The sequence below is a fragment of the Peromyscus californicus genome, unplaced genomic scaffold (assembly GCF_007827085.1).
Source record: "Peromyscus californicus insignis strain IS unplaced genomic scaffold, ASM782708v3 Scaffold_11__1_contigs__length_118956290, whole genome shotgun sequence".
In the NCBI taxonomy this organism is placed as follows: Eukaryota; Metazoa; Chordata; class Mammalia; order Rodentia; family Cricetidae; genus Peromyscus; species Peromyscus californicus.
Window position 1 is genome coordinate 86,898,961 of NW_026294402.1, and position 17,655 is coordinate 86,916,615.

Sequence of the window (17,655 nt, forward strand, 5' to 3'; positions counted from 1 at the left end):
AGGGAGGAAGGAAGGAAGGAAGGAAGGAAGGAAGGAAGGAAGGAAGGAAGGAAGGAAGGAAGGAAGGAAGGAAGGAGGAAGAAGGAAGGAAGGAAGGAAGGAAGGAAGGAAGGAAGGAAGGAAGGAAGGAAGGAAGGAAGGAAGGAAGAAAAAAGAGAGAGAGAGATTGCCTCATATTGTTTATGCTTGGTGTAAATATTTGGTCATTGTTATTTGTCAAGGTAACTGAAGTTTCAAAATTATGTCTTTCCTTGGTTTGTTACAGTTTTAAGAAAGGAAAGACACAAATGGACATGCACAATATTTTGGCACAAGGGCTGACAAGAAGACTCAACAAACAAAGTCTTGCTTCCAAGTCTGATGACCAGAGTTCCATCCCCAGGACTCATGTGGTGGAAGAAGAGAACTAACTTCTACAAGTTGTTCTCTGAGCTTCATACATGTGATGTGGCATGGACACACACATACACACACACACACACACACACACACACACACACACACACACACACACACAAAACAAATAAAAATGTGATAATTTCTTTAAATGAAACAATACAAAAGATCATAAATCTAATGTTTTATTACTTAATGGTAGGGCAATATCAAACACATTTTACAACTATAAACAAGGTGTCTAGATAGTTATTCAAATTGTTTTTTAATCTAAGATAGTGAAATATCTTTAAAAATCTACATCCAGTACTCAAATAGCATTTTTTTCTAACAAACTTTTATTGAGATGCACTATAGATCTGAAAAAAACAGTAGTGTGTAGGTACTTGAAGGGAGAGAGTCTGCTCATCTTGGAATTTGGCAGGGTCTGGAATGCAACAGCAGCATGGCCACTGCCAGCTCTCCTCAAGCCTCGGGTAAAGATGGCCCCCATTTTGGTTCAGCAGTGACAACAGCAACAGTTCTTGCCTTTCCTGCCCTGCTGACACCTGTGACCTTCCAATGATGACTATGTGAACAGCCTTGAATGGAATAAAGAAAAAGAAAGAGAGATTTTCCTACTTTTAGGATTCATTTTTTTCTGACATTTTTGCTGCATAGACTTTATAAATATTATTTGTTTTGAGTTAGGCAATAAATATCCAGTGCTGAAAAACTGAACAATTCAAATGAGCCATTAAAGTAATTAATTTCATAGTGTTTTCCATTTTATGGGTTTAAAGCTTTCATGGAAAAACTGAACCTTATTTAAAAACATACTTTAAGTGATCACATGGCTTTTACAGCCTATACTTGTATTTTTTGGTAGATGTCGATTATCCTTTGAACTTAGTAGTTTTTACTTTGAGATAAAATTCATGTTAATTATCTCTAAATTGTGATTTTTAACAATCATATTAGCGGCTAGAAGAAAAAACTTAAGCATTCCCACATGCTTTAACAAGGTAACATTACAGTTACTTAGAAAAACACCGTGATTAAAAGAAAGATAAATTAGAGGGCAGTTTCCAAATGGCAGCTTTTTGATATTGGAGTGGTATGATGACAAAGTCAGACGACTTTATAACACAGGTGTCTGCAAGGAGCTCATGAGCATTTCATGTGCCGTGAGCAAGAGAGCTGCATGCTCATTATGGCGAGGTTCACAAAGTATCAAATGGCTCTGAGCTTTGCCATCTGTGCCTGTAATCCAGAAAATTATACCTGATGCAAAGTACAGCTTTAGAAACCTGTAACGTAATGGAAACTATTCTAAAGGAGACAGCATGGGCTTTCTGGGATGGTGTGTGCAGACTCAGCGTGGAATGGCCACACTACAGGGTTTTCTCAATTGACACACCCTTTCAAGTACATGCTCTTTTTCAGTTCCATGGCAAAGGCATTTCCTGTAATGTATGCCACAGAGCTCATACTCCAGACTAAGAATGGTATGAGTGATTTCATGACATACATCTGAATAATGGTCATTTGTCTAGGACCAAAGCTTTATAACTTCTATTATTTTATATTCTATTCATAGCATCATATAGCATCATTATCTACAATTACTTTCATTACTGATGGATCACTCTCTCTCTTTTTTTTCTACATTAGGTTGTACTTCATTTCAGGGTGACATTCTTGAAGAGCTCACCACAGGGCATCATAATGTAATTATGTAAACTCAAACTGCTCTTGTTGGATCAAACAATGTAATCAATGTATGCTAAGTTCAGGTGTGCCAGAATCAGCTTTGCAAGAATAAAGGTTAGAATAACAACAGCAGTGGCAGGGGCACAGAGCATGAAAGGAATCACTCAGTAGCAGTAGGTACTACGGTTTGTGCCACCAAGAAGACTATGGAGGTCTAGAGGCTCAGAGAAGTGGTAAAATTACATTGTTTGGGACTGTATGTAATGGTGACTTCAGCTTGAGATATCTCAATGTAAAAGTACAGCTCTTATCTGTGGTGATACATTGTACACCCCAATAAAGCTTACTTGAAAATTGTGTACCCCAATAAAGCTTGCCTGGGGATCAGAAGACAGAGTCAGCCACTAAATTAGACATAGAGGTCAGGCAGTGGTGGCACACACCTTTAAATCTATCACTCAGGAGGCAGATCTCTGTGAGTTTAAGGCCACATTGGGTTACACGAAATAGAACCAGGCAGTGGTGACACACGCCTTTTTAATCCCAGGAAGTAATGTGGCAGGACACAGAAAGGTATATAAGGCATGAGGAAACAGGAACTCTCTCTCTCTTGAGGCTGAGGATTTCATAGAGGTAAGCTAGTGGCTGGCTCTTCTGCTTCTCTGACCTTTCAGGCAAGCTTTCCTGGGGTACACAATATATCACCACACTTATCTCAAACGGGGCAAAATTACTCTGGAGTCAAATATGAGTGATCATGGCCTGTGAACACAGATTCGTGTTTCACAAAACACTGTTTTCCAACATGGTAGCAGCTTCTTGAAGTTCTGATTGTAACAAAACAAAGTCATAAATCAGTATTATAAAATATATTTGTGGGAACATCAGTCAGGCTGTAGAAATGTGAGGAAATCTCTGCTATGGGCCTTGGATGACATCTGATGACATTCTTAGCCTTCTGGTTGGTGGGAGTTAGTGGTCCCTTGAACACTGCCAATAGATTTACTTGATAGTCACAAGGATGGATATTAGGGAAACACAGTGGTAAGCAGTGAATGACCATAATTGGGGTTAAAAGTAACCCAAGTCACTTGGTTCTTGACCTGAGACATTCCAGCTCTCCACAACCATAGAGGTTCTATTTGCTCTTTTCACCTTTGTGTTTTATGTGTGTTTTATCTGGGAGTCAAACTCATGTCTTCAGTCTTGTGAGGCAAGCATCTTTCCCTGCCCAGTCATCTTATAGGCTTATGACTTATAGGCCTTTTTTGTTGTTGTTGTTTTGTTTTTTTGAGATAGGGTTTCTCTGTATCCTAGCTGTCCTGGAGCTCACTCTGTAGACCATGTTAGCCTCGATCTCAGAGATCCATCTGTCTCTGCCTCCCAAGTACTGGGATTAACAGCATGTGCCACCACCACCACCCAGCTTCAATCTGTGTTGAAGAATCTTTAATATAAGTGTGGCTTTTTAAAAAAAAACATCAATCCATAGGTGAATTAATCAGTCAGAGAGTAGGGACATGAGTTTATGATGAAGATTTTTAAATAAAATTGCATAGCAAAGTGTTACTAACAGAGGAGTAAAATAATCTCACTGTGGACAAAGAGCACAGCATACAGAACTGATCCAGGAAGCCCCAGTGCAAGGCTGACGCTAGAGGCTCCTCAGAGTCTCAATATTACGTGTCGGGCTGGTTCCAGATTCTAGGGGCAGGACAAGGAGTCAAGTAAAGTCAACTAGGACTCTACTGCCTTTAACATTTTAGGGATATTTTCAAGAAAGAAGTATAAAAACTGTGAATGTAAAACAGGATAAGGATGTTATGGCAGGCTGGTGTCTTAGGGTTTTCATTGCTGTGAAGAGACACCATGACTATGGCAACTCTTACAAAGGAAAATATTTAAATGGGCTGGTTTACAGATTTGGAGTTTTAACCCATTATTGTCATGGTAGGATATGGTGATGTGCAGGCAGACATGGTGCTGGGGGAGGTGCTGAGAGTTCTACATTTTGATCTGCAGGTAGCAAGCGAGACTGTTTGCAGGGAGTAGCTTGAGCATATATGAGACCTCAAAGTCCACCAAGACTTTGACACACTTCCTCCAGCAAGGGCACACACCTCCTAACAGTGTCACTTTCAATGGGCCAAGTATTCAAACACATGAGTCTATGAAGGGCATACCTATTCAAACCACCAGCAATGGCTACTACAGTAACAGGGATGGTACTGTCAAGAAATGAATGATCCGAGTAGATAGAAAACAGGTTTATTTAGCCTATTGTAAGGGGCAGCAGACTAGACAATAAGAATACCACCTGTAGCATGAGGCACTGAGTTGCAATGTCTTCGTTTTAGAGAATTTCCTGTTAGAGTGAGGTGCTACTTTGCAGCTTCTTGGCATCTCATTCCTGCCATGTGATTAAAGGTAGTCAAGACTGGTTTATGTATGGTCTTGGGAGGTTAGCATGAGTTGTGCTGTGTGTGTAATAAGTAGTCATGAAATCTTTACCATGAAAATAAGGGCTGTCCTAAGTGACCAGTGCGGGCTATGTGAAGAAACCTAGCTTACAGCACTCTGTAAGTAGCAGTATGGCTCAAGGCAAACTTTTCTCTTTGGGATTTCTTGAATAAGCTTGAGAAAACTCCCTAATGGAAACTGCAATAATAAATAATGCTGGTTCATGGAAAAGTTGAGACCAATTGCCTCTTAAAATGATTTTTTTAAGGGAAGTGTTATAACCACAGGGCCATGACCACGCCTTGAGATGGGAGAAGACATAGCTTAAAATGAAAGATAAGAAAAGATAACACTCACAAACATCATGGCAGGGAAACTGGGAGAGTCTTCCAAGAAAATCACAAACAAAAAGAAGGTCTGGCTTTTGTTAAGTTTTATTGGATAATGGGAAATTCCACCCTACATTAATTTAGTTTGACACAGTGACTCCTGTTATGCATGGAGCCAATACTAGATGGGACCCTAAGTTTCTCTTCCAGCTACAACAGAAAAACACTCAGTTTGATACAGCGTTTTCAAGGTAACAGATTTTAGAAGGGCATGGCCTTCTTGTGTGTGTGTGGGTCATTGGATTCCCTTTGAGCTCTTAGTCTCACTAATAAAAGAATTTAAAAACAGACTTACAAGCATTCTAGATGACTATTTTATTAAACATTTATAGAAAAACAAGAGTACATGAAGGCTAAGAACCCCAGCAACCACAAAGCACAGAGGGAGGGGGTGTAGAGAAAAAGGCATGCTTTTTCAGCTAGGCATGGAGGTCAGAGAAATGGTTAGAAAGGCCAAAGTGTGAGAGAAAACAGGCTTAGGAATGGTGAACCATAGGTCTGAGAGAGGGCACCCGATTCTAGCCTCTTGTGTTCCATGGCAAAGGACTGCATCAAGGACACATTGTAAGGAACAGGAATAGCATATTGAACCACAAAAGACTCCAGATAGCCAAAATAATCCTAGTAAAAAGAACAATGCTGGAGGGATTACTCTTCCAGACCTCCAGATATATTACAGAGGCATAGTAACAAAAACAATATGGTACTGACATAAAAAACATACCTGCAGATCAACGGAACAAAACAGGAGATAGAAATGTGAGTACATATAATTAAAGCCATCTAACATTTGTCAAAGATGTCAAAACCACACACTGGAGCAAAGACAACATCTCCAACAAATGGTGCTGGGAAAACTGGATGTCTACATGTAGAAGAATAAAACCAGAGCCATATCTATCACCCTGCACAAAAATCTGACTCCAAACAGAATCAAAGACCTAAATGTGAAACCTGAAACACTGAACCTGCTAGAAGAAAATATGGGGAGTACCCTACAAGTCATAGATGTAGGAAGAGATTTTTGAATAGGGTGCACTTTGCCAGGAATTGAGGCCAGCAATTGATAAGCGAGACCTCTAAAACTAAGAAGCTTCTGAACAGCTAGAGAAACAACCAATGCAGACTTTGGCCATTCTGCCTGGGGTAAGATGATATACTAAAGTAGTTTTCATTAGCATTTCCCTGATGGCCAAAGATGTTGAACATTTAAAAAATTATCCCTAAGCCATTTGTATTTCGTCTTTTGAGAAGTCTCTGTTTAAATCCATGTCTCATTTTTAAATTGGCTTGGTATTTCCTTGATGTGTAGTTTTTTGAGTTACTTATATATTTTAGAAACAAATCTTACATCAGATATATAATTGGTGAAGTTTTTTTCTCATTCTGCATGCTGCCTCTTCATTATGATGATTTTTTTTTCACATTAAAAATTTTTAGTTTCATGAAGTTCCATTTATTAGTTGTTGGTCTTAATGTTTGCACTATTACGGTCCTGTTCAGAAAGTCCTTTCCCATGCCCACAAGTTCAGGTGTATTCCCTACTTTCTTCCCTATCAGATTTGGGGTATCGGGTTTTATTTGAAAGTCCTTGATTCATTTTAGCATTACTTTGTGCAAGGTGAGAGAAAAGGATGTAATTTCATTCTTTTACATGTGGCTATCCAATTTGAATAGTACCATTTGTTGAAGATGCTGTCTTTTCTTCAATGTGTATTTTTGGATCCTTTGTCAAAATTTGGGTAGCTGTAGGTGTGTGGACTTATTTCTCACTATTTTATTCTACTCTGTTGATCAATATATTTGTTTATGATGCCTGTGTCATTTTATTTATACCCTGTAGCATAACTTAAAATTAGAAATAGTTATACCTCCAGCCATTTTTTATTGTTAGGATTATTTTGTCTATCCTGTATTTTTTGTTTTCAAATGAAATTTAAGATTTATTTCAATTTTTATGAAGATCTGTATTGGAATTTTGATAAGAATTACCTTGGCTCTGTAAATTGCTTTTGGTATGACGGATATTTTCACAACATTTATACTATTAGTTTAGGAGCGTGAGAGGATTTTCCATTCTCTAGTGTTTTCTTTAATTTCTTCAATATATTCAAGTTTCTATTATATGCATTTCACTCCCTTACTTAGAAATATCCCAAGATATTTTAACTTTTTAAATGAGACTGTTTTTCTGATTTTTTTTTTCTTGGTATTAGGGTCATTTGTATACAGGAAAGCTACTAATTTCTGTGTGTTCATTTTGTATCCAGTTACATTGCTGAATGCATTTATCAGATGTAGGAATTTTCTGGCGGAGTACTTAGTCTTTTATGTATAGAATCCTATCACCTGCAAATAAGGATGATCTTTGATGATTCCTCTTTTCTTATTTTCTTGTATTTACTTCACTTGTCTTACTGTTCTAGCTAAGGCTTCCAACACTAGTTTGAACAAAAATGATCAAATGAACAAACTGAACAAAAACAAGACAAGGCATCCTTGTTTTGATCCTCATTTAATGGAGATCTTTGAATTTTTTAAAACCTTATTTAACATGATGTTGATTGTGTGTTTGTTGTACACTGCCTTTATTATGAGGAGATATCACTTGTATCCTTAGATTCTCTACTACTTTTTATCATAAAGGGCTGTTGACTTTTTTCAAAAGCCTTTTCTAAAGCTAATGAAGTGATCATGTGATTTCTGCCTTTGAGTCTGTTTATGTGATGGTGGATTACAGTAACTAATTTATGTATATTGAACTATTCCTACATTTTTGGGATGAAGCCAACTTGCTTATGGGGGACAATCTTTTTGATGTGCTTTTGAATTTCATTTGTAAGTATTTTATTGAGAATTTTTGTATATATGTTCATTAAAGGTATTGCAACATGATTTTCTTTCTTTTTTTTTTTAAATCTATCTGATTTTGGTATCAGGGTAATCAACGCATCATAAAAAGAGTTGGAAAGTACTCCTTTTTCTATTTAATGGAATAATTTGAAGAGTGCTGGTAGTAGTTCTTTGAAGGTCTGGTCAAATTCTGTCCTGAACTAATCTAGCTATGGGCATTTTTCAGTTGGGAGATTTTTAATTACTGCCTATATCTCATTGGTTACTATGGGCCTATTTAAATTATTTACTGTATCTTAGTTCAACTTTGCTAGGTCATACGTATTGAGAAATTCACCCGTTTGTCTTATGCTTTCCAGTTTAGTGTAGTACAGATTTTTAAAGTTTGTCTGCATGATTTACTGAATTTTCTCAGAATCTTTGTTTCTTTTTTCATCTGTAATTTTATTCATCTGTGTCTTCTTTCTCTTTCTTTTGGTTAATTTGGCTAAATGTTTGCCAATTTTAAGTCTTTGAAAAGAACCAACTCTTGGTTTCATAGATTTTTTTTTGTTTGAATTTCATTAAATTTAGCCTTGGCTTTTATTATTTCTTCCCATCTAATCTTTTTTGGTGTTGTTTGTTCTTGTTTTTCCAATACTTTTGGGTGGATCATTAAACTATTAATGTAGGATTTCTCCAGTTTTTTTATTTTTTTAATGTAGGTACATTATGCTATAAACTTTACTGTTAGGATTTCCTTCATTCTGTCCCATAAGATTTTGGTATATTATGTTTTCACTTTCATTTAATTCTGGACATTTTTAGTTTTTCTTTTCGATTTCTTTCTTCACTCAATTTTGATTCAGTAGGGTGTGGTTTAGCATCCATGATTGTACTTCCTGTTGTTGACATCTGGTTTATCCCTGTGTGGCTACATAATGTGCAGGTTGTTATTTCAGTATTTCTAAGTTTGTTGATTCTTGTTTTGTATCTTAATATGTGGCTGGCTTTAGAAAACATTCCATGGGCTATTGAGGAGGAACTATACTCTTTAGTGCTTGGGTGGAATGTTCAGTAGGTGTCTGTGAGATCCATTTTGATTTATGATGTCATTTAGCCTCTAGGTTTTCCTATTTATTTTTTGTCTTGGTCTATTGATAAAAGTAGATAGAGTATTGAAGTCACACACTATCACTGTGTTAGGGTCAATCCATGATTTTAAATATGTTATTGTTTCTTTTACAAAACTGGTGTCCCTGTGTTTGGCACATAAACGTTTAGAATTGTAATATCCTCTCAGTGGAGTTTCCTTTAATGATTATGAAATGTCCTTCCCTCTCTCTTCTGATCAGTTTTGGCTTGAAGTTATTTTGTCAGATACTAGAATAGCTACTCTGCTGCTTCTTGGTTACATTTGCTTGAAAACTTTTTTCCATCCTTTTAGCCTAAGGTATGTCTATCCTACATGGTAATGTGTGTTTCTCAGAGGCAGCAAAAAGATGGATTCTGTTTCCTTATCCAGTCATTTAATCTGAATCTGTTTTTGCTGGGGAACCAAGACTTAATATTAAAGTTATTATTGAACAATATTAATTCTTGTTATTTTCTTGCAACATTTTGTTCTTAGACCTCTTTTAGTTAACTGTTCTGGGTTTATATATTCCTTTTGCCCTCTTGGGTATGTTCAGTCTTCTCTTCAGCATGAAGTGCCCCTTATAATATCCTTTACAGAGCTGGGTTTATGAGCATAAATTCCTTAAATCTGTTTTTGTTTTGTTTTGTTTTGTTTTTTGAGACAGGGTTTCTCTGTGTAGTTTTGGTGCCTGTCCTGGAACTCACTTTGTGGACCAGGCTGGCCTCGAACTCACAGAGATCCACCTGCCTCTGCCTCCAGAGTGCTGGGATTAAAGGCATGCGCCACCACCGCCCGGCCAATTTATTTCTTATAGGAACTCTCAAAGTGCTGGACCTCATATCCCCTGACCCTTTACAGGACTTTCACATATCACCTGCCTCTTGAAGGTTTCAATAGCATGTGCTTTTCTGGAGCATGCTCTGTTCCTCAGAAGCCCAGGGAAGAAAGGGCTCCTAGTCTTCACTAAGTGGCTTCTTTTATATGTTAATCTTGATGTTTCAGTCAGTTCCTATTCTCCAGCCACAACCTGATATCTGAGTGGAAAGGTGAGGAGGGAAGAGAAGGGAGAGGAAGGGAAGGGGAGGGAGGGGAGGGGACAGGAAAGAGGAGCCTGGCAGTCTGTGATCTGACAGGGACTGTTCCCATTTTCTCATCAAAACCAGGCTGTATCCTGTGTAAACCATGGCTTTTCAGACTGTCTTTCCCTGGTAGACTCCATTTTTTTCTTTTTTTAATTAATTTTTTATGTATTTTATTTAACTTTTTTCCATTTATTTTATATACGGACTACAGTTTCCCCTCCCTCCTCTCCTCCTGTTCCCCCAGTCCCCTGCTGCCCCCCATCTACTCCCTCCCCACCCACTCCTCCTCCATTTCCATTCAGAAAGGGGCAGACCTCCCATGGGCTTGAACAAAGCATGGCTCATCAAATTGAGGCAGGACTAAAGCTTCTCTCCAGGTATAAAGGCTGGGCAAGGTAATACAGCATAGTGAACGGGTTCTCCAAAGCCAGCTAAGTGCCAGGGACAGGTCCTAATCTCACTGCTAGGAGCCCCACAAACAGACCAAGCTACACAATTGTCACACACATGCAGAGGGCCTAGGTGGGTCCCATGCAGGCTCCCTAACTGTTGGTTCAGAGTCCATGAGCTCCTAAGAGCTCAGGTCAGCTGTCTCTTTGGGTTCCTCCATCATGACCTTGACCCCTCTGGCTTGTACAGTTCCTCTTCCCTTTCTTCAGCAGGACTCTGGGAGCTAGGCCCAGTGATTGGCTGTGGATCTCTGTATCTGCTTCCATCAGTTACTGGATAAAGGCTCTCTGACGACAATTATGGTAGTTACCAATCTGATTACAGTAGATGGCCAGTTCAGGCACCCTCTCCTCTAGGGGTCTTAGCTGGGGTCATCCTTGTGGATTCCTGGGAGTTTCCCTGGCGCCAGGTTTCTCCCTAACCCAAGATGCACCCCCCTCATCAAGACGGGTAGACTCCATTTTGCAAGCAGATTCCATTTTGAGGAGGGAGGCTAACAGTGCATTTGGTAGACATACAAACAACCCATCTGTCTAGCACTATCCAGCAAGCACAGAGTGACAGTTAACTCATGCAGAAAAGCAGAGAGTTACCTGATAAATTTATCAAAGAAAATTGGGACTACTGGAGCATAAAGGAATGTTAAAATCATGTCAGGAAAACTAGGCTCAAGAACGTACTGAGTATCAGGCTGGGGAATTGTTCATCTTGGACCCCTCACTTGGACCCCATAAAGAGGAGGACACCTAACACTGCCTTGGTGCGAGCCCCACAGCCCTATCATCGATCACCCAGTGTGTACATCAAAGGATAAACAGGCAGAGGGCTCCCAACTGTCCCAGGGACTTCAAACAGGCTCTGTGGGTATCTTAAATTGCCATCACTCATCACCCTTTGTCTGTCTATTTCGACCTGTCACCCAACTGTGCACCCATTCTTTCATCTGGATCTGGTCCTGCCCTTCACCTCTCTAGCTACCACAGTCCCACACCTCACTCCTGCAGCTCAACTCTGACCTGACAGTCTTGTCTCCATGGCAGCGACAGTAAGAGCAGCAGCACTTCCATCAGATTTTCATCCGGGCTCCCCGTATTCTTTCTGCAGAGACTTTCATGCCTCTCAGTGAGTTTCCCAGCTTCTGACTCAGGATTCTTTGAAACTCCTTAAACTCTGCTGCAACCTCTTTAACCCTTTTGGCTATTCTGCAACTGACACAGAGCTATTCTATTTATGGTGTGATACGTGAAGTGTGGTCTGAGAGCTATTGCTAGTTATTAAGATTGAAAAGAAGGCACTTGTATTTACTTTGGCTAGTGTCTTAGTTTCCATTGCTCTGATGAAATGCCATGACCGGAAGCAACTTGTGGAGGAAAGGGTTTATTCCACAAAACAGGCAAGTCCATCATCAAAAGAAGTCAGGGCAGGAACTTGAGGCAGGAACTGAAGCTGACAGGGAAGTAGTGCTGCTTACTGGCCTACTCTTCGTGGCTTGCTTTCTTTTAACATCCACGACCACTATCTCAAGGGTGACACCACTCCCAATGGGCTGGGCTCTTCTACATCAATCTCTAATTAAGAAAATGCATTACAGATTTGTCTACATGCTAATCCTATGGAGACATTTTCCTCAGTTGAGAATTCCTCTTTACAAATGACTGTAGCTTGTGCCAAGCAGATATAAAACTAGCCAGTCCAATTAGCTTTCAGGAAAATGGGCCTACTTGCTATACCCTGTGTATTATTTTTTGGTTCAATAAATCCTGACATTGTTGAAGGGCTCAAACATGTTTGTCTATGTTTCCAACATAGTGTGTTCATGTGATGGTCTTTTATTCCAGGCCTTCTCTTCACAGACATGTATACCTACTTGGTGTAATGAAAAGAGTCCTAATACTTTACTGGATAAATGAAACTGAGGCAGGCCCCAGGTCATTGAATTAGCTCAGTGACTTAAAGCCTTTTGACCAGAGTGCCACCTCAAAACTCACAGTATAAAGAGATAACTCAATCCTACAAAGTTGTTCTTTGACAGCCTCCCACATCTCTTGTAGCATATTCCCCCCACTAAAAAATAAAATGTAAATTAAATCTTAGGCCCCTTTCTAAGAGCTCCATGGCAGTGGCTAAGAGATGTTTTCTTAACGATTCTTACTGATTATGACCCGGCTTCCTTTCCAATCAAGACTAAGCCACTACTCCCATTCACCCCTCAAATTTACATCATATGTATGAGACTTGAGCCTTCTTAGCTTCAGGACAGTGTGCCCCTGGGGCCTACTTAACTAAGGAGATGAGAACATTGAAAAACAAGAGAGCCAGAAAGAAATCAATAGAAACTACTGTTGAACAAGAAAACGAGACAGTACCCACGGCTAGTCACACTTGGGGGAGCTTTGGCGTTATCTGTCTCAACAGATCTGCTGCAGCACTGGACTTCAGTGAAACATAGTCGGATGGTAAAGGCAGACACCACAAATGTCTGCTGCTGGGCTTGTGGGGTGACTCACAGCATAGACAGCTCTGTCCCAATCATTCAGACTAGTCAGAGAACATCTGCTAGAGTCATCTTCTCAGAATACCATGCACGATTTGGCTCTCCTTCTGGCCCTGGCCTACTTTTGTTATTTTAACTTGGCTGACTTGGTTTTATGTCTGACATCATTTTCCAATGTACATGGATTTCACAACTCAAATCTACCTAGGGACGATTGATTCCATATAAGATGACTAAAGTATGTAATTAAGATTTAAAAATGATATTTAATCTAAAAGTGTTGGATGGGAACCAAGATTTCTTATAGAAAACTATCTGCTTATTTATCCCTAATAACACATAAGAAGTGAGAGTAAATTTAAAAAAAAAAAAAATCACAATACAAATCAATCAATGCTCCCTGTTATAAGTAGCTAGCTTTGTTTGCTGAGGATTTGATAATTTAATTTTCTCTTATTGGCTGAAAAGACATTCAACCTTACAAATATATATATATCACCTGGGACATCATCTTTGCTTAGACTACAGCTTGAAACGCAGGAAAATGGCTGGGGCCCCTGGAGCATGCTACAAACCTCTCATACTTGCAGGGCAGTGTCTGCTTTGTGGTAACTTAACCATCCTTAAGTGGGGAAGGCTGCACTCTGATGTGCTCAGAAAACGCCCCGTTTAGATGGAGTCACAAAGGAATGCTCTGCTGATTTCTCTCTTTCTCCACCATGTGGCTTCCACTCCCTTCTGAGGTTTAGATCTTAAACTTGTGTCCCGACCACTCAAACCCCACTCTCCTTTCCCTAAACTTCTCCTTTGCGGATCCGTTTTGTTTGTCTGACTTTATCGGTTTCCTTCTGCTCCAGAAGGCTCTTTCTTTCTTTCTTTCTTTCTTTCTTTCTTTCTTTCTTTCTTTCTTTCTTTTTCTTTTTCTCTTTCTTTCTTTCTTTCTTTCTTTCTTTCTTTCTTTCTTTCTTTCTTTCTTTCCTTCCTTCCTTCCTTCCTTCCTTCCTTTCTTTCTTTCTTTCTTTCTTTCTTTCTTTCTTTCCTTCTCCCTCCCTCCCTCCCTCTCTCCCTCTCCCTCTCTCTCTCTCTCTCTCTCTCTCTCTCTCTCTCTCTCTCTCTCTCTCTCTCTCTTTCATGTCTTGACTCTCTGGTTATTTTCTTTCCAGTTTGTTTCTTATAATGGTCCTCTTTCTGTTATGTTCCACCCCAGTTATGAAGTATGTTCCCAGAGCATTACTTCTCATTCACTCGACAAATATTCACTGAGTAAATACTCCTTGACATTTTTTCTCCTACACCCACATACAGACCATCAAATTTGTTGGCTGTACAATAAAAACTTACTGAGAAATTGACTTTGATTTATTAGTACCAATGTGGTTAAAGCCACCATGGTCTCTTTGCTGGGCTTCAGTCTTTAAATCGGTCTCTAGTGTTGCTTTTTGCCATCCCCTGCCCCTTGGTTCTTCATCCAACATCTGGAATCTCTTTCTTTCTTAACCCACCTCACAGCACACTTCTGCTCTGCTTAAAATGTCCACAGGACTTTTCTCTTCACCCAGATCAAAGGGGGAAGCCACGGAGGCTCTCTATATGCTCAGCTGTTTGCCTCTTTCTTGTTATCAGTTCTTAGGTTTTATCTTACTTTTTCTTAATCTTACACAGTATGGAAACCCAGCTTGGCCTCTCTTTGTCCCCTAACTTCAGGATCTCTGAGCTTCTGTTTATGGTGCCAGGATCACCTTGCTCACACTACACAACTTAAGTATGTTCTCTGTAATGCTGTCCCAGAACCCTTTATTTAAATTTACAGCAAATTTCTTCTCTCGTGTTTTTGCTATTCCTGATTTCTCTATATCACTTGTTACATTTATACACTTAGTATCTTTTCTTCACTTGAGAATAAAACTCCAAAAAGTTTTCACTGACATTAGAAAAAAGTCTAGTGAAAAAACTACAAAGGAAATAGGCTTGGCCAAGTACTTGGCATGAACATGAACTCTGAATATTCTGCCCTATCCAAGTTGTAGTAGGACAAGATACAGGAGTCTGTAAGAAGGTGGTCCTTGAGCTGGTTAGTTCAATGAAGGAGTGGGCTGTTTTACGTTATCTTTACACAGAAAGGTAACATGAACCAAGGAATGTAGGCCTACTCCTGCTTTTTCCTCTGATCTCACCATTTCTTAGCATGTCAATCTGGCTTCTTACAGTCCAGAGTTACACCATCATTGGTGGGTTGCTGTATCTCCGAGCACAGCTGGCTGGGAATATGTGGAAAGCAAGACGTGTTTCACGGCCCTTCAGTCAGTGATTGACGGAGGTGAGAATAAAGATAGCCCAGGTATCTTGCACCCTGGCTAGGTTATCTACGGGGGTAAATTAGTGCCTGTGGACAAAGGGCCACACCCACTGTGGTAGACTATAGAATGAATCAACTCCTATTGTCTTTTCTGGAATTTCCTCAACCTCACCTACTCAGTTTCTTCTGACCATCACACAAAACACTCTTCCTTGTAACCTTGGGTCAAGGTCGGCCTATGGAGGAACCCAAATGATGTCAATGATTGCAATACAAATGTTGCAGGGTAAAAATAAAACTTCCTGCTCTAGTAGACCAAGCAAGCCAAGTCAATCAAGTGTTGGATATAGAATGAGGTGGTTTAATATTTTAGTAGAATAATCTGAATCATAGATTAATGGGTTAGGACTGTTTTCAGATCTTCCGTGAAATCTTTGCATTTAGGGATGAAAAAATTCACGAGTATGATGATGGATCTAGCCATAATATAGAGTGCCACAGTTTGAGACAGGAAGCAGCCACAGGAAAGTTGGCCAATGAGAATACAGTTTCAGCTGTGGCATTAGGGGTGTGTTACTTAAGCAGGAAAGAAAGAATGGAAGGAGACAGAGAAAATGAGAAGGAAAAAGGCAACAGTTCTCTGGGTTGGTAGTATTGAGAGCAGATTATTATTTTTTTAATCTGAAGCCATGTGAGGTAGAACATCATTAGCAAAGACAAAGAAATTGGGTGTGAGATCTGTATTTAATGAGCTAAAGATTCTAAATGTTTGTCATGGGAACAGTGAGGTAGACATCTCCAGCAGAAAACAGGGCTGGCAGCCTGAGATGGCAGGAAGGCTTTGGTTTCATAATGGGACACTTTCAGGCTGTGATTGAAGCGTCTGGCTATTTTGAAAATCCCAGAGACACTTGCTTTATAGAAGCTTTTAAGTTTTGACGTTGAAACTCAACAGAGGAGGAGAATGTCATAGTAACCAATAATTATTGGTGGACTCTACAGTTAAGCATACATGGAAATTCCAGTACTAGCCAGGCAAATTGAGGACTTCAGAGGTTCGGGAAGCAGAAAGTCAAGTTCACGGAACTTGGCAGTGATAAGGATGGAATTCTGGAAACATATTTACCCCAAAGACTAGCCATTTTTCTGAGGGCTGGTTCTGCTTGGTTCTGCCGGGATTCATGACACTGCACCTGCCACCCACACTGTAAAGGGCTCCATCCCTCAGCTGTTCCTTCTTCAGACGATCTAAGCCTCACATTAGTCTTCCTTATTCTTCTCTAGTCACACTTTCCATCTCTTTGATTATGTCTACTCATCTCTGAACTTTCTCCAATTTTCCTTTATTAAAAAAAGGGGGCGTGGGGAGGGAGACAGTTTAAAACCTTCAACACACTGTAATAACTGGCTTAGTTTTAATCTCAGGATTTTCTTCTTCTCTAAATGTCACACTCAAAATATTTACAAACTTTCCTACCTGTTTTTAATATGCTAGCTACTGTTCCTTTTGATTTTATGCTAATTTTACAATTGAGTAATTTTTGACTTCAAAACTTTTGAGTTAGAATGAGTATTTCCTTCCTCTTATTTCAGGGAGATTTAAGTAGAAGATTCTTGAATGCGGTCCATTTGATTCTTTCTTCTTTAAGTAAGAAATACCATGGAATGTGTGAGAGAAAGTTGTCAAAACTTTTGCCCTCGCACAATTCAGTTTAAATCCTGGGCTAAAGAATAAGAACACAAGAAAAATGATTTTGCATAGACATACTTATCAAAACCCAAAGTAGTGGAGGCGGCTCCCAGGAGCCCAGGAATGGCTCCTCCACATCCTCAGAAGTAATTTTCCATGTGCCGGACAGGAAGATCATGTTAAGGCACAGTCAGTCTCAGGTTGCACAAGCTGGACTAGGAATCAGCCAGATTTACAAGCTTCATTACTGGAAAGAGTCTACGGCTCTCCTGGCATCAGCAGCCGGAGAAATGTTCATCGCACAATGAAAAGTTTCTGTTTACAGAATAAAACCAAAAGCATGGCCTTCTCCGACATGGGGATGGCTAAGCTCAGAAGCAACAGTGTCCTGGGATGGAATCCCCATCATCACTGTGGCTGGGAGAGTGACAAGAGCCTACTCAGCCAGGCAGGCTGAAGCCCCGGTGGTCACCCCTCGCCTCCGGGAGCGCTGGGTTCAGTAGAGGAGGGCTGGGCAGGGCGCGCCGTGGAAGCTTCTGGAACGCGGGGAGAGGGCAGAGGGGTGCACTGCTCGCAAAGGCGCTCCGGGGAGCCCGGGCGTGAGGCGGTGCACGTAGGCGTAGGCGACTCGGAGGGTGGGGGCTCAGCCTCGACGGCTCGGGACGCGGGGTCCAGGAGCAGCGCCCCGCCCCCGGCCCCGCCCGCCCGCCCTCCGGGGCCGCTCTTAAACCCGCGC

The 17,655-nt window shown here is 40.2% G+C and overlaps 1 long non-coding RNA gene across 1 annotated transcript; it reads right to left on the minus strand.

Annotated features, from left to right (window-relative positions):
• Positions 1–565: 565 nt before the first annotated feature.
• On the minus strand, positions 566–17,551 carry LOC128096846 (uncharacterized). Its single transcript, XR_008213755.1, has 2 exons — positions 16,998–17,551; positions 566–977 (listed from the first exon to the last, which is right to left on the minus strand). It is a non-coding gene; the product is annotated as an uncharacterized LOC128096846 (long non-coding RNA).
• Positions 17,552–17,655: the final 104 nt, after the last annotated feature.